The sequence below is a fragment of the Scyliorhinus torazame genome, chromosome 10 (genome assembly GCF_047496885.1).
Source record: "Scyliorhinus torazame isolate Kashiwa2021f chromosome 10, sScyTor2.1, whole genome shotgun sequence".
Classification (NCBI taxonomy): Eukaryota; Metazoa; Chordata; class Chondrichthyes; order Carcharhiniformes; family Scyliorhinidae; genus Scyliorhinus; species Scyliorhinus torazame.
The window spans coordinates 11,456,129-11,479,636 of record NC_092716.1 but is presented as its reverse complement, the minus strand read 5'-3'; the positions used below and the strand labels follow the sequence as shown (position 1 = coordinate 11,479,636).

At 53.1% G+C, this 23,508-nt stretch overlaps 1 long non-coding RNA gene across 1 annotated transcript in view; it reads left to right on the top strand.

Moving 5' to 3' along the window:
- LOC140384802 (uncharacterized) overlaps positions 1 to 23,144 on the top strand; it is an 81,824-nt gene extending 58,680 nt beyond the window's left edge. Inside the window, exon 2 of the long non-coding RNA XR_011933139.1 lies at positions 22,377 to 23,144. This is a non-coding gene — a long non-coding RNA (uncharacterized lncRNA). The remainder of the gene's footprint in view (positions 1 to 22,376) is intronic.
- The last annotated feature ends 364 nt before the right edge of the window (positions 23,145 to 23,508 follow it).

Below are 23,508 nucleotides of genomic sequence, written 5' to 3'. Positions count from 1 at the left end.
CTTTGTTGTCACAAGTAGGCTTACATTAACACTGCAATGAAGTTCTGTGAAAAGCCCCTAGTCGCCAAAGTCCGGCGCCTGTTCGGGTACACTGAGGGAGAATTCACAATGTCCAAATTATCGAACCACACGTTTTTCAGGGCTTGTGGGAGGAAACCGGAGCACCTGGAGGAAACCCCACAGACACGGTGAGAACGTGCCGACTCCACATAGACAGTGACCTAGCGGGGAACCGAACCAGGGACCCTGGAGCTGTGAAGCAACTGTGCTACTCACTGTGCAACAGTGCTACCCGTGCTCATGTGTCCAAACTGAAGAGAGTATAGGACAAAACTGCTCAATCGCTTTTCATAAGATATCCCCTCATCACTGGAATCATTCTGGTCAACCTCCTCTGAACTGTCTCCAATGTAACCCTCCTCAAATAAGGGGACCAAAACTGTACACAGTACCCCAGTTGTCTTGACCAATAATTACCCCATAATCAACATCACAATAGCAGATCAAATGGACATGATGACATTGCTCTTTGTGAGAGTGTTGTCATGTGCATATTAGTGGCTGTATTTTCCACATTTCAAAAGTGACTACACTTCAAAGTAGGGTGCCCTTTCCAAGGGCGGGCGCAGACTCAAAGGGCCGAATAGCCTCCTTCTGCACTGTAAATTCTATGATTCTATTCTATCAAAGTATGGGCGTGATTCTCTGGCCTCGTCGCGCTCTCGCTCAAGCGTAACGAGGCTGGTGAATAGCGGGAGAGGCCAAAAACGAGATAAGCTCCGGGCGCCGAACTTTGTGATGTAACCGGCCCGCTCCCGTAGGCGAAATCGAGATCTCGCCGTAGCGTGGCGAGAAACCAATTATCACCACTTAAGCCCCATTTCTATACAATCAACGAGAGCCACCCCATATCCAAAGGCCTCCCATCATTCAGCGGCCTCCCCACAAGTGCTCACGCTGGCGGTGATTAGTACTCCTTTTGAAAAACGTGAACCTGGCGGAAGGGCTTCTGTGGGGAGCTGAGGAGATGAGCGTCCACCTTTGCTCAAATGGAAAGAGCCCGGGGGATGGGGGGGGGGAGGGGTTGCTGGGACTGCCACCCCAGTGCTCGGCGGGGGGTGGGGGAGGAACTCGGCTGGGCGTGGGGGACCCTCTGCAGGGTTGGGCCGCCAAGAAGGGTGGGGGGGGGGAGGGAGTCGTTGGATTGGATTGGATTTGTTTATTGTCACGTGTACCGAGGTACAGTGAAAAGTATTTTTCTGCGAGCAGCTCAACAGATCGTTAAGTACATGGGAAGAAAAGGGAATAAAAGAAAATACATAATAGGGCAACACAAGGTACACAATGTAACTACATAAGCACCGGCATCGGATGAACCATTCAGGGTGTAGTGTTAATGAGGTCAGTCCATAAGAGGGTCATTTAGGAGTCTGGTGACTATGGGGAAGAAGCTGTTTTTGCGTCTGTTCGTGCGTGTTCTCAGACTTCTGTATCTCCTGCCCGATGGAAGAGTGAGTAAGCCGGGTGGGAGGGATCTTTGATTATGCTGCCCACTTTCCCCAGGCAGCGGGAGGTGTAGATGGAGTCAATGGCTGGGAGGCAGTTTTCTGTGATGGACTGGGCGGTGTTCACGACCCTCTGAAGTTTCTTGCGATCCTGGGTCGAGGAGTTGCCATACCAGGCTGTGATGCAGCCAGATAGGATGCTTTCCATGGGGCATCTATAAAAGTTGGAAAGGGTTAATGCCGAATTTCCTTAGTTTCCTGAGGAAGTATAGGCGCTGTTGTGCTTTCTTGGTGGTAGCGTCGACGTGGGTGGACCAGGACAGATTTTTGGAGATGTGCACCCCTAGGAATTTGAAACTGCTAACCATCTCCACCTCGGCCCCGTTGATGCTGACAGGGGTGTGTACAGTACTTTGCTTCCTGAAGTCAAAGTCCAGCTCTTTAGTTTTGCTGGCATTGAGGGAGAGATTGTTATCGCTACACCACTCCACTAGGTTCTCTTTCTCCCTCCTGTATTCTGACTCGTCGTTATTCGAGATCCGGCCCACTATGGTCGTATCATCAGCAAACGTGTAGATGGAGTTGGAACCAAGTTTTGCCACGCAGTCGTGTGTGTACAGTAGGGGGTAGAGTAGAGTAGGGGGCTAAGTACGCGGGGTTCCGGTATTGAGAACTATTGTGGAGGAGGTGTTGTTCATTCTTACTGATTGTGGTCTGTTGGGCAGAAAATCGAGGATCCAGTTGCAGAGTGGGGAGCCAAGTCCTAGGTTTTGGAGCTTTGATATGAGCTTGGCTGGGATGATGGTGTTGAAGGCGGAGCTATAGTCAATAAATAGGAGGCTGATGTAGGTGTCCTTGTTTTCGAGATGCTCTAGGGATGAGTGTAGGGCCAGGGAAATGGCGTCTGATGTGGACCGGTTGCAACGATACGCGTATTGCAGTGGATCAAGGCGTTCTGGGAGTATGGAGGTGATGTGCTTCATGATCAACCTCTCGAAGCACTTCATTACGACTGAAGTCAGGGCCACTGGTCGGTAGTCATTGAGGCACGTTGCCTGGTTCATCTTTGGCACCGGTATGATGGTGGTCTTCTTGAAGCAGGTGGAGACCTCGGAGTGGAGTAGGGACAGGTTAAAGATGTCCGTGAATACCTCTGCCAGCTGGTCCCAACCAGGGAGGCAACCGCTGACGGCACCACAATGCAGATCCCTGGATCGTGTGTACCTGTTCCGGGGGTAACCCTTGTCCATGCCCGTCTACCTCAGCAACCACACATTATCCCATTACCCCCACCGACTGTTGAACAAAGAACAAAGAACGAAAAACAATACAGCACAGGATCAGGCCCTTCGGCCCTCCAAGCCTGTACTGGTCATAATACCAATCTTTGCCAAAAGCCTCTGGCTACACGGTTGAAGGAAATCAACTATTTTCTGATAGGTAAAAGGCTATTTTAATGTAAATATTAAAGCCCAGTTTGTAATTCCCATTTTAAAATAAGGATTTCAGTATTCATGGCTTTAGTATTTACATTAAAATAGCCGTTTACCTATCAGAAAATAGTTGATTTCCTTCAAAGGTTGAAGGTAATTGCAAATAGGAATAGGCAATGGTGATTAGGTGAGCACTTCACACATGCTCCGTGGCTATGTCCATGGCCGGAGAGTGGGTGAGGGCCACGGGAAGGGGGATATGTCTGGAGAGATGGGAAAAGGGTCTGCATTGCGGAAGAAAGTGACAGACGCATCATAAGGGTTGAGCAAAAGGACTCTAGTGTGCTGTACAATACCCCACTCTGGTGGTGCCTCCCCCCTCAAACCCCCACCCCGTACCTACCCCCCCCCCGCTACTTCCTCCCCCCCCAGTGCCCTCGATGATCCTCAATGTGCTTGGCCCTTCTAGCTCTCCCACTACGTCTAGGTGCTTCCCCAGGATGCACATCTGAGCTGGAGGCTGCCAGCTACCTACCCCATCCGTGGCCTTTGATGTCCCTGGCGGCCGTCCTCTGGGGCCGGAGGAGCCTGGCTCACTTGTCGATGGCACATGCACAGCCGTGCCACCCTGTCCCGTGTGCTGACCTCGAGATGCAGCCTCATCAGAGGGGTGGAACTCAGGGACGCTGGTGCCCACCATCTTCACTCCATGGGACAGGTCCGAGTTGGCACCCAGCACCCTTCCTCCCGTTCCATGCCCAGAGGGCCCTGGGTTCACCTTGGGACGGAAGGGCAGTTGTTTCGAGCCCCGGCTGCCCCTGCATCATCTGACTCTGCCAGCCCTGGCGGTTACCCATGGTCTGCACCATCGTGTCGACACCATCGGAGATGCTCCTTTGTTACTGGGACATGCTCTGCAGTGCCTTGGCGATGTCCACCTACGACAAGCCCCGCAGCGCCTCAGCCATTCCCATCTGAGAGCAAGGTCGCCTGGTGCAGGGTGACATCCTCCAGCGAGGCAGTCATTCTGCTGAGGCCCTCAGCCATGGCTTTCACCGACTGCACGACGCTTTGGACACCTTCACTCATGGTCGATGTCGTGCACCAGGTTCCCCACTGTGGCCGCCACCCTAGCCTCAGTTCCACGCATTGCAAGCAACATCTCCTGCGCCTGTAGCCTCTGGTACTCCTCCAAGCTGCTAGGAATCTACTGGAGCGACTCTAAACACCCTGGCCTCTCCCTATCGGCTCCATCAGCTCCGCGATGACCTCTTCCACAAGCTAAGCATCAGGCTGGGACCCAGCTGAGTCCTGGTATCCAGTCCTGCTGTCTCGCCTGATACCTCCTGCCTCCACTTGATGTACATTATCAGCAGTGTGGTGCTCACCAGATTGTGCCCCAGAAGCCTGACCACTAACATTTCCCACTGAGGTGTGTGTATGGGGGCTGGTGGAGGGTGGAGATACCAGCTGTGCAGCGATCGCGGTGGCATCCTCGGAGCTCTCCTCCGAGGTGTTCTCCTCGGAGCCAGGAGAGGGGGCGCCTAGGATAGGCCGTCGCCGTCGACTGGAGGACCAGCAGGAAAAATGGATATGTGGTCAGTGGGAAGTATGGGTCAGTCAGTCAGGCAATCACTACTCACGTTTGACAGGTCCACCAGGTGGAGCCTGGTGGTTCCTCATCTCTGCGGCATTCGGCAGCCTCCGCGTAGATGACTGACCTATCCTCGGCCACTCACCTCCAGGGCCCGCTCCTTGATGGAGATGAGGAATCTTGTGTCCGGCACCCCACCGACAGTCTGGATCCTCTTCCACCAATTGTTGGTGAACTTTTCCTGCAGAGACACAGAGAGGGCATCATTAGCCACACTTGTGGGTCACAGTGTTGGGAGGGCGTGTGTGAAGGTAGGGTTGTGGGGGGAGGAAGGGCTGGGGGTGCATGGAGAGTTGGGCAGGTGAATGCTCCCATGGAGGCGGAAGGGTCACAGGGAGCTGGGGCGTTGGTGTCTACTCACTCGTACTGCCCGTGTAGGTCATTGACAACCTTCCTGCACTGCTGGTCGGTCCTGTAGGTCATACTACTTACTGCCGCCGCCACCTCATCCCAGGAGCATCCCCAGGTCAGCGTCCCCGAATCTTTAGGCCGGCATTGTTGCGAGCTGGCTGGGGTTGGCTGAGCAAGGGCAGCTGAAATGCTGCTCGACCTTGTTGCTGGGGAGGGGTGGGGGAGTGGGGGGCGCCGGCGAGCATGGTCCCGGCGACTCAGCAGGCGAGTCGTTGATTGTGAGGGATTCAGCGATGGTAATCCATTGAATGGCACGGGGTGATTCTTCGATCCTCTCCTCATAGAATCATAGATTTTACAGTGCAGAAGGAGGCCATTCAGCCCAGTAAGTCTGCACCGGCCCTTTAAAGAGCACCCTTCCTAAGCCCACACCTCACCCTATCCCCGTAACAGCACCTAACCGTTTTTGGACACTAAGGGCAATTTTATCATGGCCAATCCACTTGGACTGTGAGAGGAAACTGGAGCACCCGGAGGAAACCCATGCAGACACGGGGAGAGCGTGCAGACTCCACACAGGCAGTGACCCAAGCCGCGAATCGAACATGTGACCCTGGAGCTGGGAAGCAATAGCGCTAACTACTGTGTTACCGTGCCGCCCTAAGGCGGAGGTGGTCATTGGCTGACACTTGTGTGGCACGAATGTAATTTGCCACTTGTCAGCCCAAGCCTGGATATTTTCCAGGTCTTGCTGCGTTTCAACATGGACTGTTTCATTATCTGAGGAGTCGCGAATGGTACTGAACATTGTGCAGTCATCTACGAACATCCCATTCCTGACCTTATGGTGGAAGGGACGTCATTGATGAAGTAGCTGAAGATGGTTGGGCCTAGGACAGGAGGAACTCCTGCAGTGGTGTCCTGGAGCTGAGATGATTAACCTCCAACCACCACAACCTGTTCCAGGTATGACTCGTTTAGTTAGGGCTCCTTGATGCCGCACCTGGTCAAATTCTGCCTTGATGTCCAAGGGCAGTGATGCACTGTCAATTATGATGAGACGAGAGTAGAGAGTAATCAAGGCTTTATTAAGCAGAGATGTGTTGCCTTCTACAGCTGCTGTCGAAATGGCTGCAGTTCGGTGAGCACACACATTAATACTCCGCCTACTGGGCGGAGCCAGCAGGCAGGGATCTACCCCCGTACCAGTAGTACAGGAGTCTTACCGTATTACTTCTCATATACGTCATATGTACAAACAGTGGTGACTACCACATTCACCCCCTGTTAAAAAAGAGTCCAGCGGGGGTGGTGGAAAACTATTTACAGGTATGCAAGCATTTTAAAGTGTACAGTTTGGGGAAAAGGTCACAAATTTAGCCGGTCGGGTGCCTTGATCCTCCGCTGTGAGCGCCGCAGTCCCCGTGGCGATGCAGGCGACGGCTTGGTCGCCGGTGACTCCGGGAGCGTGTAGTCCTCATCTTCATCGCCGAGTGGGTCCAATGGGAGGACGGATCATCCTGGAGCGGGGTCTGTGGTGAGGTGCGCTGGGGGGAGGATGGGTGGCGCTGCGGCAGTTTGGGGAGGGGTGGGGCGCAGCTGGTGCCAGGTCCCTGAGGGAGACTGTGTCTTGGCGGCCGTCGGGGTACGTGTAGGCGTACTGTGGGTTTGCATGGAGTAGCTGTACCCTCTCGACCAACGGGTCCGCCTTGTGGAGCCACACGCGCATGTGGAGGAGAACGGGTCCTGGAGGTGCCAGCCACGTTGGGAACGAAACCCCGGAGGTGGACATCTTAGGGAAGGCAAGGAAACATTCATGGGGTGTTGCATTAGTCGCAGTGCAAAGTAGCGATCGGATGGAGTGGAGGGCGTCGGGGAGGACCTCCTAGCCAGCGGGAGACTGGGAGATCTTTAGACTGTAGGGCCAGGAGGGCGGCCTTCCAGACCATCCCGTTCCCCCTCTCCACCTGTCCGTTTCCCCGTGGGTTGTAGCTGGTCATCCTGCTCGAGGCAATGCCCTTGCTGAGCAGTAATTGACGCAGTTCATCGCATATAAAGAAGGGTACCCGGTCGCTGTGGACATAAGCGGGGAAACCGAACAGAGTGAAGATGCTATTGAGGGCTTTGATGACTGTGGCAGACGTCATATCGGGGCATGGAATGGTGAAGGGGAATCTGGAGTATTCGTCGACCACGTTAAGGAAGTACATGTTTCGGTCGGAGGAGGGGAGGGGCCCTTTGAAATCCATGCTGAGGCGTTCAAAGGGACGGGAGGCCTTCACCAGGTGCGCTCGGTCTGGCCGGTAGAAGTGCAGTTTGCACTCCGCGCAGACCTGGCAGTCTTTGGTGACCGCCCTGACTTCCACAATGGAGTAGGGTAGGTTGCGGGCCTTTATGAAGTGAAAGAACCGGGTGTCCCCTGGGTGACAGAGACCATTGTGTAGGGCCCGGAGTCGGTCCACTTGCGCGCTGGCACATGTACCTCGGGATAGGGCATCGGGGGGCTCATTGAGCGATACAAAATCTCGTAATTGTCGGTGGAGAGCTCGGTCCTCCACCTCAAGATTTTATTATTTTTAATCTTGCCCCGCTGTGTGTTATTGAACATGAAGGCAACAGACCGTTGGTCAGTGAGGAGAGTGAATCTCCTGCCGGCCTGGTAATGCCTCCAATGCCGCACAGCTTCAACGATGGCTTGGGCCTCCTTTTCGACGGAGGAATGCCGGATTTCGGATGCATGGAGGATGCGGGAAAAGAATGCCACGGGACTGCCTGCCTGATTGTGGGTTGCGGCCAGAGCGACGTCTGATGCATCGCTCTCGACTTGAAAGGGGAGAGTCTCATCGACCGCGTGCATCGTGGCATTGGTGATGTCGGCCTTGATACGGTTGAAGCCCTGGTGAGCCTCGGCCATCAGGGGGAAAACTGTGGAGTGAATAAGTGGGCGGGCCTTGTCCGTATAGTTAGGGACCCACTGGGCATAGTATGAGCAGAACTCCAGGCATCGTTTGAGGGTCTTAGGGCAGTGGGGGAGGGGGATTACCATGAGGGGGCGCATGCGGTCGGGGTCGGGCCCAAGAACTCCATTTTGCACCACATAGCCAAGGATGGCTAAGCGATTGGTGCTGAACACGCACTTCTCCTTGTTATACGTTAGGTTCAGGTGTTTGGCGGTGTGGAGAAATTTGAAAAGGTTAGCGTCATGGTCCTGCTGATCGTGGCCGCAGATGGTGATGTTATCGAGGTACGGGAAGGTGGCCCGCAGTCCGTACCTGTTAACCATTCGGTCCATCTCCCGTTGGAAGACCGAGACCCATTGTGACGCCGAAGGGAACCCAAAGGAAGTGGTAAAGGAAGCCGTCTGCTTCGAACGCAGTGTATTGGCGGTCCCGCTTTGCAGCTGGGGAGCTGGTGGTAGGCAGATTTCAGGTCCACTATAGAGAACACCCGGTACTGCGTAATCTGATTGACCATATCCAATATGCGTGGGAGGGGGTACGCGTCGAGCTGCGTGTACCGATTAATGGTCTGACTGTAGTCAATGACCATCCTGTGTTTCTCCCCAGCCTTTACAACTACCACTTGGGCTCTCCAGGGGCTGTTGCTGGCCTCGATGATGCCTTCCCGCAGCAGCCGCTGGACCTCCGACCTGATGAAGGTCCTGTCCTGGGCGCTGTACCGTCTGCTCCTGGTGCTGACGGGTTTGCAATCCGGGATGAGGTTCGCAAACAGAGAAGGTGGGTCGACCTTAAGGGTCGTGAGGCCGCATACAGTAAGGGGTGGTAGGGGCCCGTCGAATTTCAGAGTTAGACTTTGGAGGTTGCACTGGAAGTCCAGGCCGAGTAGCAAGGCAGTGCAGAGCTTGGGGAGGACGTAGAGCCAGAAGTTGCTGAACTCTATGCCCTGGATGGTGAGGGTGGTGGTGCAGTACCCCCGGATCACCACGGAGTGGGATCCGGAGGCCAGGGAGATTCGTTGGCTAATGGGGTGCACCGCGAGGGAGCAGTGCCTTACCTTAGCGGGGTGGATGAAGCTCTCTGTGCTCCCGGAGTTGAGAAGGCAAGGTGTCTTGTGGCCACCTACCTTCACCGTCGTTGTCGCGGTTGCGAGGTTGTGTGGCCGGGACTGGTTGAGCGTGATGGAGGTGAGCTGCTGCTGGTGTTGGTGGGCCCCGGGCTGGTCTGCGGCGGTTGCGGGCGATGAGCGGCCCGATGAGGTGCCCGACGAGCAGGGGTCCTGAGGCGACGTCCAAAATGGCGACGAAGATGGCGGCGCCCACGGGGCGCATGGGGCGGCGGTGTTAAAGATGGCGGCGCCCACGGGCAGCACGAGGTCTGATGGAGGGAAGATGGCGGCGCCGACAGGCCGCACGTGTTCTGATGCGAGGAAGATGGCGGCGCCCATGGGCCGCATGTGGGGGGTGCAGGAACAGTGGGGCTGGTCACATCGGCGATCGACCGGACCTGGCCCACCGCTGCAATATGTCCTTTCTTCCCGCAGGCCTTGCAGCGCTGCTGGGGGTGCTTTGTCTGCCCGCAGAAATAGCACTTGAGCCCCCCGGGGTTGGTTGGCTGCTGCGCGGCGCAGACTTGGGGTTGGCTGGGGGCGGTCACTGGTGGGGCCCTCGATGTCCAGGAGGGGGGGCGCCGTGCGGTCGGGGGCATACGCTTGTACATTATGGGAGGCTACCGTTCGTGAGGTCGCGGGTTTCTTGATCGCCGCGAGGTCGAGCGTACCCTTTTCTAAGAGGCGCTGGCGGATGTACGCCGACCCTATGCCCGTAACGAAAGCGTCCCTGAGTAGGAGTTCGGAATGTTCAATGGCCGAAACTGCCTGGCAATCGCAGTTCCTCGCCAGGGCGTGCTGGGCACGCCAGAAATCTTCCAATGACTCACCGGGGAGTTGTTGCCGCGTGGACAGGAGGTGCCTGGCGTAGAGTTTGTTGATCGGCTGGGTGTAGTTCTCTTTCAGAAGCGCCATGGCCTCAGTGTAGTTGGGCGCGTTCTGGATAAGGGGAAAAATATCGGAGCTCAACCGTGTGTACAGGATCTGGAGTTTCTGTGCCTCTGAGGGTACTGTCGCTGATCCGATGTAGGCTTCAAAGCAAGCTAGCCAGTGGTCAAAGGCCGACGTGGCGTCGTCTGCTTGAGGGCGCAGCTGCAGGCGATCAGGCTTGATGCGTAGGTCCATCGCTGTAAAATCTCTGCTTAATAAATTGAGGCACTATCAATTACGACGAGAGTAGAGAGTAATCGAGGCTTTATTAAGCAGAGATGTGTTGCCTCCTACAGCTGCTGCCGAAATGACTGCAGTTCGGTGAGCACACACATTTATACTCCGCCTACTGGGCGGAGCCAGCAGGCAGGGATCTACCCCCGTACCTGTAGTATAGGAGTCTTACCGTATTAATTCTTATATACGTCATGTATACAAACAGTGGTGACTACCACAGGCAGTCACTCTCATCTCACCTCTGGCATTCAGCTCTTTTGTCCATGATTGAACCAAGGCTGTAATGAGGTCCGGAGCCGAGCGGCCCTGGCGACACCCAAACTGAGCGTCCGTGAGCAGGTTATTGCTGAGTAAGTGCCGCTGGATAGCACTGTTGATGACTCCTTCCATCACTTTGTTGATGATGGAGAGTAGACTAATAGGGCAGAATTGGCTGGGTTGATTTGTCCTGTTTTTTGTGTACAGGAGACACCTGGGCAATTTTACACATTGCCGGGTAGATACCAGTGTTCTGCCTGTACTGGAACAGCTTAGTTAGGTGACCAGTAAGTTCTGGAGCACAATTCTTCAGTACTATTGCTGGAATTTTATCTGGGCCCTTAGCCTTTGCAGTCTTCAATGCTCTGAGCCATTTTTTGATATCACGTGAAGTGAATCATATTGGTTGAGGACTGATATCTGTGATGCTGGGGACCTCTGGAAGAGACCGAGATGGATCATTCACTCGGCAATTCTGGCTGAAGATTATCGTGAATGCTTCAGCCTTGTCATATGCACAGATGTGCTGCACTCTTCCATCATTGAGATTGGGGACATTTGTGGAGCCTCCTCCTCCAGTGAGTTGTTTAATTGTCCACCACCATTCACGGCTGGATGTGGCAGGTTTGCAAAGCTTAGATCCGATGCGTTCGTTGTGGAATCGTTCGCTCTGTCTATTACTTGCTGCTTATGCAGTTTGGCTTCACCAGGTTGTCACCTCATTTTCCGGTATGCCTGATATTGCTCCTGGCTCTCCTGCACTCTTCATTGAACCTGGCTTGATCCCCTGGCTTGGTGGTAATGGTAGAGTGGGCGATATGCCAGGCCATGAGGGTGCAGATTGTGGGTGAATACAACTCTGCTGCTGCTGATGGCCCTCATGGATGCCCAGTCTTGAGTTTCTAGGTCTGTTCTGAATCTGTTCCATTTAGCACGGTGGTAGTGCCACACAACACGATGGAGGGTGTCCTCACTCTGAAGACAAGACTTTGTCTCCACAAGGACTGTGCGGTGGTCACTTCTCCGGATACTGTCATGGACAGATGCATCTGCAGCAGGCAGATTGGTGAGGCTGAGGTCAAGTGTGTTTTTCCCTCGTACTGATTCCCTCACACCTGCTGCAGTCCCAGTCTAGCAGCTCTGTCCTTTAGGGCCCGGCCAGCTCGGTCTGTGGTGGTACTACCGAGCCGCTCTTGGTGATGGACATTGAAGTCCCCCAGCCAGACCATATTCTGCGCCCTTGCCACCCTCAGTGCTTCCTCCAAGTGGTGTTCAACATGGAGGAGTACTGATTCATCAGCTGATGGTGGCCGGTACGTGGTAATCAGCAGGAGGTTTCCTTGCCCATGTTCAAGCTGAACCCATGTGACATCCTGGGGTCCAGAGTTGATGTTGAGGACTCCCAGGGCACCTCCCTCCCGACTGTATACTCTGTTTTGTTTTTTAATTTAGAGTACCCAATTCAAATGTTTTTCCAATTAAGGGGCAATTTAGCATGTTCAATCCACCTACCCTGCACATCTTTGGGTTGTGGGGGCGAAACCCACGCAAACACGGGGAAAATGTGCAAACTCCACACGGACAGTGTCCCAGAGCCGGGATCGAACCTGGGACCTCGGCGTCGCGAGACGACTGTATACTCAATCATCACCTCCATGATGGGGCATGGTCTCCTCCAGCTCCTGTTTTTACCACCTTTTCTTCATTTCCTTCTTTATCCCTTTCCTGGTTTCTTTTGAAGGAGCAGTCAGTCAGTCAGTCGGGATTGTGCGGGAAAGCCTGGAATGTCAGTGTAATCATGACGCTCGGAGACCTCGTGCTCTTCTGCCTTCGTGGCCGGGTTCAGGAGGAGACAATTCAGTCCCGTTGCGTGAATTAACAGGAAGGAATGTTTTGAAACAGTCAGGCGTTATGCGATCACCCCCCCACCCCCCAAACAAAACGCGCCCCACCAGCACTGCCCCACCCCTGCAGATTAAATGTTCTCTGGGCAGGTCATGCTTGAAAGCATGGGGAAAACATGATTGGGGTTGGCTCTTCTGGCCCTACGGTAAAGCTGTCTGCCAAGGTTCAGGAAGATTTGTATTTCTTTAATATCTGTTGCAGTGTCTTCACTGTTGTAATGTAAGAAACAAAACGGACAATTTGCACATAAATCACAATGAGCTGATGCTCAGATCATTCAGGTTAATGATGTTGCTCAGCGGGCAAATGTTAGCCAGGATTCCGGAGCGACCTTCCCTGTTCTTGCAAAATGGTGCCATGGGATCCTTTACATGCACCTGCCAGGGCAAAGTAGGCTTTGTTTAATGGCTGGTCTGAAGCATTGCACACCTGACAGTTCAGCATTTCCCAGGCCGTGCGTTGGCGTGTCAGATCCTGGGCAGCACAGTAGCATTGTGGATAACACAATTGCTTCACAGCTCCAGGGTCACAGGTTCGATTTCGGCTTGGGTCACTGATGCACTCTCGAGACAAGGTGAGTCATAATTAATCGGCTTTAATCAGCTAGAACTGTACCCCGCAGCTTCGATACAGAAAGTGAAGGCTGCTGGGACAGCATTGGTTCTTATACCCAGCCTCTCAGGGCGGAGCTATGTACGTTAGCCAATGGTAGACTCCTAGGTCTAGCCAATGGTCATCCACCTCTCAGGTACTGCAATACCTGGTATTACCACATTCACCCCCTGTTAAAAAGGAACCCAGCGGGGTGATGGCCAGCGTTACTATCGCCTTTTGCATGGTAGGACCAGGTATGGAGGTACCGTGATGTCGAGGGTAACAGAGAAAGTTTTTGTTTTATGGTGCAGCAATCACACGATCGGGTGGCCTGGTCGTCCTTCTGGAGCTTCTGGGCTTCGGCGATGATCCTGGTGGGGGCCCCGGCGGTTGTGGCTCCGGGAACGCGGTGTCTTCCTCCCTGGCAGCTTTGTCACCCCTAGGTGGCGCTGTTGGGGTGAAAAGTGGGCAGGGGGAGGGGCGCCTGTAGGGGGCGTTGGTGCCTGTTCGGTGCTGGGTAGGGGCGGCGGCAGTACTGACCCTCCAGTCAGGTGCTGCGGGGAGGGTGGGGGTGGGGGCAATGGTGGGCACCAGGTCCCAAAGGGAGACCGTGTCTTGGCGGCCATCGGGGAGCGCTAGGTAGGCGTACTGGGGGTTGGCATGCAGCAGGTGGACCCTCTCAACCAACGGGTCCGACTTGTGCGCCCTCACATGTTTCCGAAGCAGGATGGGTCCGGGTGTCGCTAGCCAGGTTGGGAGCGAGGTCCCAGAGGAGTCGCCCGTGAGGTGTCTGGTTTGTGGTAGTACAGAGCAGCAACCAAATGGAGTGAAGGGCCACTGGGAGGACATCTTGCCAGCGGGAGACTGGGAGATTCCTGGACCGAAGGGCCAGCAGGACAGTCTTCCAGACCGTTCCGTTCTCCCTCTCTACCTGCCCGTTTCCCCGGGGGTTGTAACTGGTCGTCCTGCTGGAGGCGCTGCCTTTGCTGAGCAGGAATTGAAGCAGTTCGTCGCTCATAAAGGAGGACCCCCTATCACTGTGTATATACAGTGATTTACTGTATATATCACTGTATATATACAGTGGGAAACCGAACAGTGTAAAAATACCCTGGAGGACCTTGATGACGGTGGTCGTGGTCATGTCCGGGCAGGGGATGGCGAATGGGAACTGGGAGTATTCGTCAATCACGTTCAGGAAATACGTGTTGCAGTCGGTGGAGGGGAGGGGACCTTTGAAATCCATGCTGAGGCGTTCAAAGGGACGGGAAGCCTTTATCAGATGCGCTCTCTCTGGCCGGTAGAAGTGCGGTTTGCACTCCGCGCAGATTCGGCAGTCCCTGGTGACGGTCCTAACCTCCTCGATGGAGTAGGGCAGGTTGCGGGTCTTAATGAAATGAAAGAAACAAGTGACCCCCGGGTGGCAGAGGTCCTCGTGGAGGGCTCGGAGGCGGTCCACTTGTGCGGTGGCACAAGTGCCGCGGGACAGGGCATCAGGAGGCTCGTTCAGCTTCCCGGGACGGTACAAATCTCGTAATTGTAGGTGGAGAGTTTGATCCTGTCGTTCTTAATCTTGCCCCGCTGTGCATTATCGAACATGAAGGCCACCGACCGTTGGTCCGTGAGGAGAGTGAATCTCCTGCCGGCCAGGTAATGCCTCCAGTGTCGCACAGCTTCTACTATGGCCTGGGCCTCCTTTTCGACCGAGTAGTGGCGAATTTCGGAAGCATGGAGAGTGCGGGAGAAGAAAGCCACGGGCCTGCCCGCTTGGTTGAGGGTGGCGCCAGAGCTACGTCGGACGCGTCGCTCTCGACCTGGATGGCGTGCATCGTGGCTTTTGCGATATCCGCTTTGATGCGGCAGAAGGCCTGGCGGGCCTCCGTCGACAGGGGGCAGGTTGTGGACTGGATCAGGGGTCGAGCCTTGTCTGCGTAATTAGGGACCCATTGAGCATAATAGCTAAAGAAGCCAAGCCAGCGCTTTAGGGACTTGGGGCAGTGAGGGAGGGGGAACTCCATGAGGGTGCGCATGCGTTCAGGGTCGGGGCCTATGACTCCATTTCGCTCTCCGTAGCCTAGGATGGCTAGACGGTCGGTGCTAAACACGCATTTATCCTTATTGTAGGTCAGATTAAGGATATTCGCGGTCTGGAGAAATTTTCGGAGGTTGATGTCGTGGTCCTGCTGGTCATGGCCGCAGATGGTGACCTTATCAAGATACGGGAACGTTGCGCGTAAGCCGTACCGGTCAACCATTTGGTCCATCTCACGTTGGAAGACCGAGACCCCGTTCGTGACACTGAAGGGAACCCTTAAAAAGTGATAGAGCCGCCCATCTGCTTCAAAGGCAGTGTACTGGCGGTCCCCATGACGGAGGGGCAGCTGGTGGTAGGCAGACTTGAGATCCACCGTGGAGAAAACCTTGTATTGCGCAATCCTGTTTACCTGGTCGTCTATACGGGGGAGAGGGTACGCGTCCAGCTACGTAAACCTGTTGATGGCCTGGCTATAGTCGATGACCATCCTATGTTTCTCCCCGGTCTTTACCACCGCTACTTGAGCCCTCCAGCGGCTGTTGTTCGCTTCGTTGACCCCTTCCTTCAGCAGTCTTTGGACCTTGGACCTGATGAATTTCCGGTCCTGGGCACTGTACCGTCTGCTCCTTGGGGCGACGGGTTTGCAATCCGGGCTGAGGTTCGCAAACAGGGAAGGCGGGTCGACCTTCAGGGTCGTGAGGCCGCAGACAGTAAGGGGGGGTATAGGGCCGCCAAATTTAAAGGTCAGGCTTTGTCGGTGGCACTGGAAATCCAGCCCAAGAGGGTGGCTGCGCAGAGGTGCAGCAGAACGTCCAGGCGGAAATTGCGGAATTCCCTGCCTTGGACAGTGAGGTTCGCTAGGCAGAACCCCTTTACCTCCACTGCGTGTGACCCGGAGGCCAGGGAGATCCGTTGGTTTACGGGATGGGTGACAAGAGAACAGCGCCTTACCGTGTCGGGGTGGACAAAGCTTTCCGTGCTCCCGGAGTCGATCAGGCACAAAGTCACGTGGCCGTTGATGGCGATCGTTGTGGTGGCTTTCGCTAGTGTCCGGGGCCAACTCTGGTCCAGGGTAACGGAGGCCAGCTGCAGCAAGGGGGAGTTCCGGTCGGGCAGCGTGGAGTCGGCTGTGCTGGGGGCTTGAGGCCCCATCCAAGATGGCGTCAGCCACGGGTCGCACATGGAGTCCGGGGCTGCAGAAGATGGCGTCGGCGAGGGACAAAATGGCGGCGCCCACCCATCCAGCGTGGTGGCCGGGGGGCAAAACGGCCACGGCCGTGGGTCGCACGTTGCCTGGGGATAGAAGGGCGGCGGTGGGCCTTGGACGGCCGGGACCTGAAACAAAGGCTGCTGATAGCCGCTGGCGACCGCGGCCACGGCGCGGCCCTGGCAGACCGCGACATAGTGGCCTTTCTTGCCGCACCCTTTGCAGGTGGCGGTGCGGGCCGGGCAGCACGCGCGGGGATGATTCGCATGGCCGCGGAAGGAGCAGCGTTGGCCGGCGGTGAAAACGGCCCGTCTTGCCGCGCAGGCCTGCGGGGTTAGCGGGAAAGTCTGGGGAGCTGCCGCGACGGGGTGCCACGCAGCCCAGGGGGGTGCCGTGCGTCTGGGAGCAAAAGCCAGTGCGTTTTTGTACGCAAGGTCCATGGACCCTGCCAGGGCCCGTGCCTCAGTGAGGCCCAGTGTGTCCATTTCAAGGAGCCTTCTGCGGATGTCGGGGGAAGTCATACCTGCCATGAAAGCGTCCCGAATTAAAAGTTCCGTGTGCTCATTCCCCGTAACTGCTGGGCAGCCACAGTTTTGGACAGCACTAGTAGAGCCCGATAGAAGCCTTCCAGTGTTTCTTCTGGGCTCTGCCTTCTAGTTGCCAACAGGTGACGGGCATAGACCTGGTTCAGAGGACGGATGTAATGTCCTTCCAGCAGCGTGATAGCTGCAGCATAATTCTCCGCCTCCTCGATCAGAGGGTAGATTGCAGGGCTGACTCGGGAGCGTAGAAGGTGCATTTTCTGCCTTTCGTTGGGGGTGTCGGCGGCCGTGTCGATGAAGCTCTTAAAACACACCAGCCAGTGCTTGAAGATAGCAGCGGAGTTGTCTGCATGGGGACTGAACTGAAGGCACTCTGGCTTGATGCGGAGATCCATCCTTTCAGAAGTAATAGCTGATTAAATTGATGCACAATCAATTACTCTCGAGACAAGGTGAGTGATAACTAATCGGCTTCAATCAGCTAGACCTGTACCCAGCAGCTTCGATACAGAAAGTGAAGGCTGCTCTCAGGGCGGAGCTATGTACGTTAGCCAATGGTAGACTCCTAGGTCTAGCCAATGGACATCCACCTCTCAGGTACTGCAATACCTGGTATTACCACAGTCACTATCTGTGTGGAGTCTGCACATCCTCCCCGTGTGTGCGTGGGTTTCCTCCGGGTGCTCCGGTTTCCTCCCACAGTCCAAAGATGTGCAGGTTAGGTGGATTGGCCATGATAAATTGCCCTTAGTGTCCAAAATTGCCCTTAGTGTTGGTTGAGGTTACTGGGTTATGGGGATAGAATGGAGGTGTTGACCTTGGGTAGGGTGCTCTTTCCAAGCGCCGGTGCAGACTCGATAGGCCGAATGGCCTCCTTCTGCACTGTAAATTCTATGATAATCCTGTCTGCAGAATGGGACTCAAACTCATGACGTCCTGGCACAAAGGCACTATGAACTCTACTCCGTGTCACAGCAACACCGACCGACAAGCCTTTGCCACATGAAACAGCCACTTGTGCGAGGAATCTGAGAGATGGCAACCTCCCCGGCCATGTTCCAAATCAGGAGCAGGAGGGGCGAATAAAGAGGATGAAAAATAAGACAAAAGCAGAGCGGGCTGTGTATCAAGCTGACTCCGCGTAACTACAGCAAGGTTAGAACTCTCCAGCGAGGTAGGACTGAATATTTATGCTGCAAATGGCACAGAGACAGCTCGAGAGTTAGATTGATTTCTGTAAACGGTGAGTTCTGGAGAGATGAGGATTACAATGACTTCTTCAGATATAGACAGGTGAGAGAGAGAGAGAAAGAGAGAGAGAGAGAGTGAAAAAACCTATTTGACTTGGGTGGTAATTGCATTCTGTGTGCCTTCAAAATTCAACGTTTGGTGATGCATATTAAACGATGACAAAGCTTCGCTTATCACTGCCTTTGTTTTCGAACCCAGCTTTTGTCATGGAAAGTCTCTGAAAAGGTTCATTCTTGTGGTTGCCGCCTCTTCACCCTGAATTTAGGGATCATAATCCTCTATTGATATTAAAAACACCGTTCCAGTTGTATAACAAGGTGACATTTGAACATCAAGGCAGACAGAATTCTGAAGATGCAAAACTGAGATTGATTTACCTTCTCCCCTCCACCACCCACTCCACCCCCTACCGCACCCCACAACCACCCCCCCCCCTCCCATCTAGGCCCGCCCACCCTTTCTCCGTAACCCCACCTAGCCTTTGGACACAAAGTGGCAATTTACACCTAACCTGCACATCTTTGGACTGTGGGAGGATACCAGAGCACCCGGAGGAATCCCACGCAGACACGGGGAGAACGTACAAACTCCACACTGAGTCACCCGAGGTCAGAATCAAACCCGGGGTCCCTGGTGCTGTGCTAACCACTGTGCCGCCCCCTTGCAAAGAGAAATTAAAAGACACTCATCACATCTAACGTCAGCAATGTGATATCACTGCATCTTTTGTGACTGGGTGCCTTTTATCTGTTATCCTTTTGTGATTTTATTTGACACTCACCACCATTGTTAACCTTCCCGTCCTGATCCTGGCTGGTTAGAAAATGTGAGGCCCTGTATATAACCTTCTGCAGTCGTTGTTTCGTGAGCCGTGATGGGCTATTCCCTCACAGCTTGAATTTAATGCTTTTTATTGCTGTGCATTCACTTTCTGTCATGTCGGCAGTAAGTCCGCAGTAGGAACGCTGGGTGATTCTTCTCCACTTTACCCAGGGGGATGAAGTCAAAGCATCCCGAACCATCACTCTGGAAGCTCAACACCACTCAGGATAAAGCAGCCCACTTTATTAATCGAAGAACATCACAGGAGTTTGTCCTCGTGTCCTGGCGTATTTGCCTCAACTAGTATCACTGGTAATCATTAGACTGCTGCTTGTGGGAGCTTGCTTTGTGCAAATTGACTGCTGCGTTTCTTCCATTAAAACAGACTACACTTTTTAAAAAATCTTAATAAGCGATAAAGAAGTCTAGAAATGCCGTGAGGTTGGAAAAGGTGCTGTTTATGTGCAAGACTATATAAAAGCAAGCCTTAGAAGGAACCGGGGACAGCCACTCAGGCGTTCAAGCCTGAGCCTCGATTCAATTGAATTATAGCTGGTGTGTATCCTGAACTCAGTTTGTCCACCTTTGATCCATTGCACTAAATATTCTTCCCTAACAAAATCAGCTGTGAAGCTTTCAACGTGTCCCCAGCCTCAACATTTTGTTTTGAGGAGCGAGTTCCATATTTCCACTACTCTTCGTGTAAGAAAGTGTTCCCTGACGTCACCTCCGAACTGAAAACAGAAAATTCTGGAAAGATCCGTCAGGTCTGACAGCATTCGTGGAGGGGGGAACAGTTAACATTGCAAGTCGAGCATGATACATCATCACCCTGAATAGCCGAGATTGACTTGAAGGATACACCTGCTTGTTCTGGCTAGGGAGTCTGTCAACAACGCCTTTAATAATTAGGAGCGAATTGTGATGAACCTTCTTTCAAACATAAGAAGAAGGAGCAGGAGCGGGCCATTCAGCCTCTTGTATGCGCTCTGCCATTCAATAAGATCATGTCTGATTCGATAGTAACCTCAAATCTGCAACCCTCCTACTCCCCGATAACCTAACTCTCATTTTCCAAGAACCTATCTACCCCTGCCTTAAAAATACTCAAAGACATCTGCCTCCACCACCTTTTCAGGAAGAGACGTCCAAAGACCCCCGACCCTCTGAGTGAAAACATTCCGCCTCATCTCCATGAGAATGGGTGCCCTCTTATTGTCAAACACTGATCCCTCATTCTAGATTCTCCTGCAAGAGGAAACATCCTCTTCACATCTACCCTGCCAATACCCCTCAGGATCTTATAGGTTTCAACTGAGTCACCTCTTGCTCTTCTAAATTCCAGCGGAAACAAGCCTAGCCTGTCCAACCTTTTCTCAGAAGACAACTCACCCATTCCTGGTATTAGTCCAGTAAACATTCTCTGAACTGCTTCCAACGTGTTTACATCCTTCCTTCAATAAGGAGACCAATACTGTGCGCAGAACTCCAAATGAGGTGTCACTGCTGCTCTGTTCAATTGAAGCATAACCTCTCTAGTTTTGTAATCAATTCCTCTCACAATAAATTAGAACATTATATTAGCTTTCCAATTACTTGCGGTACCTTCATAATGGCCTTTTGTGATTCATGCACTTGGATATTCAAATTCCGTTGCACCTCAGAACTCTGCAATCGCTCATCGTTTAGATAATATGCTTCATTTTTATTTTTCCTGCCAAAATGGACAATCTCAGGTTAAGCTCCATTCATTAGGTCTTTATCGTCTCACTTAACCTCTCCGAATTTCTTGCCCTTCCCATTGGCAGATCTTCCAGTCGCACCCAAGGCGATCTCCGCTGGCAGGTCCCCTAGCAGTGGGACGGGCAAGCCACGCCAAACGCCATAGTCATTGACAGGACTGGAAGATCTCACCGGTGATCAATGGCGAGCCTCCTCCACTGCCGGTGGGGGGAGCTGGAAATTCCCACCCTATATTTTTCATAGTTTCCTTACGTCGTCTTCACAACTTACCTTCCTACCTATCTTTGCGTCATCAGCAAATGTGGCCACCATCGTTTCAAACCCTTCATCCAAGTCACTAATTTAAATTGTAAACAGTCATGTTCCCAGCCTGTGGTTGACTCCTAACTATCCCTTCAAGGGCAATTCGGGATGGGCAATAAATTTTCCCGATGGCGCAGGACACGTGTGGTCCGAGCCGGCATGCCGGCTGCAGCCTGTGCCGCCACACTCAGCTGGGATCCGTGCCGCAGGTGCATCTGCTAGGGCTGGTGGGGGGTGGCCAGGGCATGGCCGGGGGGGGGGGGGGGGGCGGCTGTGGGGTCGCGGTCGGTGGGTTAGGTTTAGCGCCATGTTGTACGGCATGACCGGTGCAGGCCGTTGGCGGTGAGCATGCGCGGCCCGGAACCCGGCCAGTCTTGATCTTTTTTCGGAGCAGCCAGTGGATGTTTCAGTCGGGGCCGGTGCTAGTCCCTCACCGGTACCAGAGTCGGTGAGGGTTGGTGCCACATTTCCTGTTGTGAAAGTCAACACATTCCACGTTGGTATCAACACTTAGTCTCCGGAATGGGGAATCCAGCCCATGAGCCTTTATTTTCCATAATAATCTTTGATGTCGCACTTCATCAAATGTCTTCTGGTCTAAATGCAGTACATCCACCCTTACCATAGAATTTACAGTGCAGAAGGAGGCCATTCGGTCCATCGAGTCTGCACCGGCTCTTGGAAAGAGCACCCTACCCAAGGTCAACACTTCCACCCTATCCCCATAACCCAGTAACCCCACCCAACACTAAGGGCCCTTATCCAGAGCATGTTGTCCTCAAAAAGCTCAAATAAGTTGGTTAAACATGAATTCCCTTTCACAAACCCATGTTGACTCTGCCTGATTAGCTCCCGTCGGGATGCTAAATAATCAAATAAAAATATCCAAAATTCCTTTACACAAGAAGTGAGGATACAGAATTCACCGTCAGTCAGAGTGGTATTGAAGCAAGGAGCATTGATAGATTTCGAGGGTGGATTGATACTTCCGTGAGAAAGGAGGGAAAGGGGGATTTGGGTGCTTGGACAGAGAGGGAAGAGGCAATCAGTGTCGGATTAGGCTTGTGGCATTAACCAGTCGGGGCTGAATAACCGTGTTCTGTGCAACAAGTTCTGTGTTGTCGATGCTCTGTGTCCCATGGTCTCTATTTACCTTTTAATAATCCGTTATTTATGTCGCACTCAAACTATCTAAGCCAGAGGCGATTTTCTAAAGCAGATTGTGCATCAAGCAGAAAGGCTTTTTCTTTGCTTTCATTTATGTGTAAATGCTTGTGAATTGTGTATTCAGGCAGCGTACAGTTGCCGAGGTGTTTCAGTGATTAGGAATTTTCAGTTTGAAGTTGAATATTTATGAAACAAAATTTACCAGTCTTTTTTCAACAAAATGCTCTAAAGATAGACTCACAGGGAAATCAGTGAAGCATAATCACATTGGTCCTGAAATAGAACTGAATTATTATGGGCTTTCTAACAAATGATAATAATACCTTGATTAAGGTACAGAGGAACCTGTTGAACTTTTTCCTATTCATTCTCAGGATGTGGGCTTCGCTGGCAAGATTGGCACTCCCCCATTGCAAGTTGCCCGTAAGCTGGCGGTGGTGAACCTTCTCCTTAAACCGATGCAGTCTGTTGTAGGTGTTCGATGCGACTGAGTCGTTTGCCCGGCCACGGCAAGGGGCAGCTAAGAATCAACCTTCCTGGTGCCAGTTTGGACTCGCACACGCGGGACCAGATTGCCGAAGACCGGCTTGTTCTCATCCGTAAAGGACACGAGCCAACCTGTGGGACTTTTATGACCATCCGAGGTGTTTGGCAAAGGTTGGTATCATGACCGGTACAGGCTTGGAGGGCCGAAGGGCCTGTTCCTGTGCTGTATTGTTCTTTGTTCTTTGTTCATCCAACGGCTTCCTGGTCACTTTTACTTTGACCAATGCTAATTGTGCCCAGGTTTGGCCCTTTACCCGGCCTTTAGCCTGCATGGGGTTGCTTGATGCTGACAATGGAGCAACATCCCCTGCCTGGCCAGCCAATTGTTTGTCAGGTATAGAATAGATGGGACTGATCTGTTCCCTGTAAGAACACTATTCACGACGCCCTGTGCTGCTCTTGCTCATGTATTTGCTTTGTTTGGCCCCTTGTTCCGCACTGTAACCAATCACTGTTTGTCGGTGCACCATTTGTCAATGTAGTCTGCCGATTATTCTTTTGTCTACTATGTACGCACTGTGTACATTCCCTCCGCCGCAGAAAAATACTTTTCACTGTACTTCGGTACATGGGACAATAAATCCAATCAAAAGGCAGAGACCTCTGGTCATTTGCATTGTTAATGCTTGTGGGATCTTGCAGTGCAATTTTGCGGCTGTTTTTGGAAAGGAATGTTCTGCATTGGCTGTCAAGCAATTTGGGATGTCCTGAGTTCGTGTTCGGCACTATAGAAATGCAGGTTCTTTCCTGAAATTTCACCTGCAGTTCTCTGGCACTTAGCATTTCTATAGCAATGATAGATGGGGCCTGGGTTAGGTTTCCCTCCAGCTGGCTCAGAGTGTCGAATTGGTCACAGAATGATGGATTGCACAGAGGAAGTCTAAGAAGATGAGGTCAAATCGTTTCCTAATCAACTTTGTAGCCTGCAACAGAAAGTAAAATGTTTACCCATGACTGCAA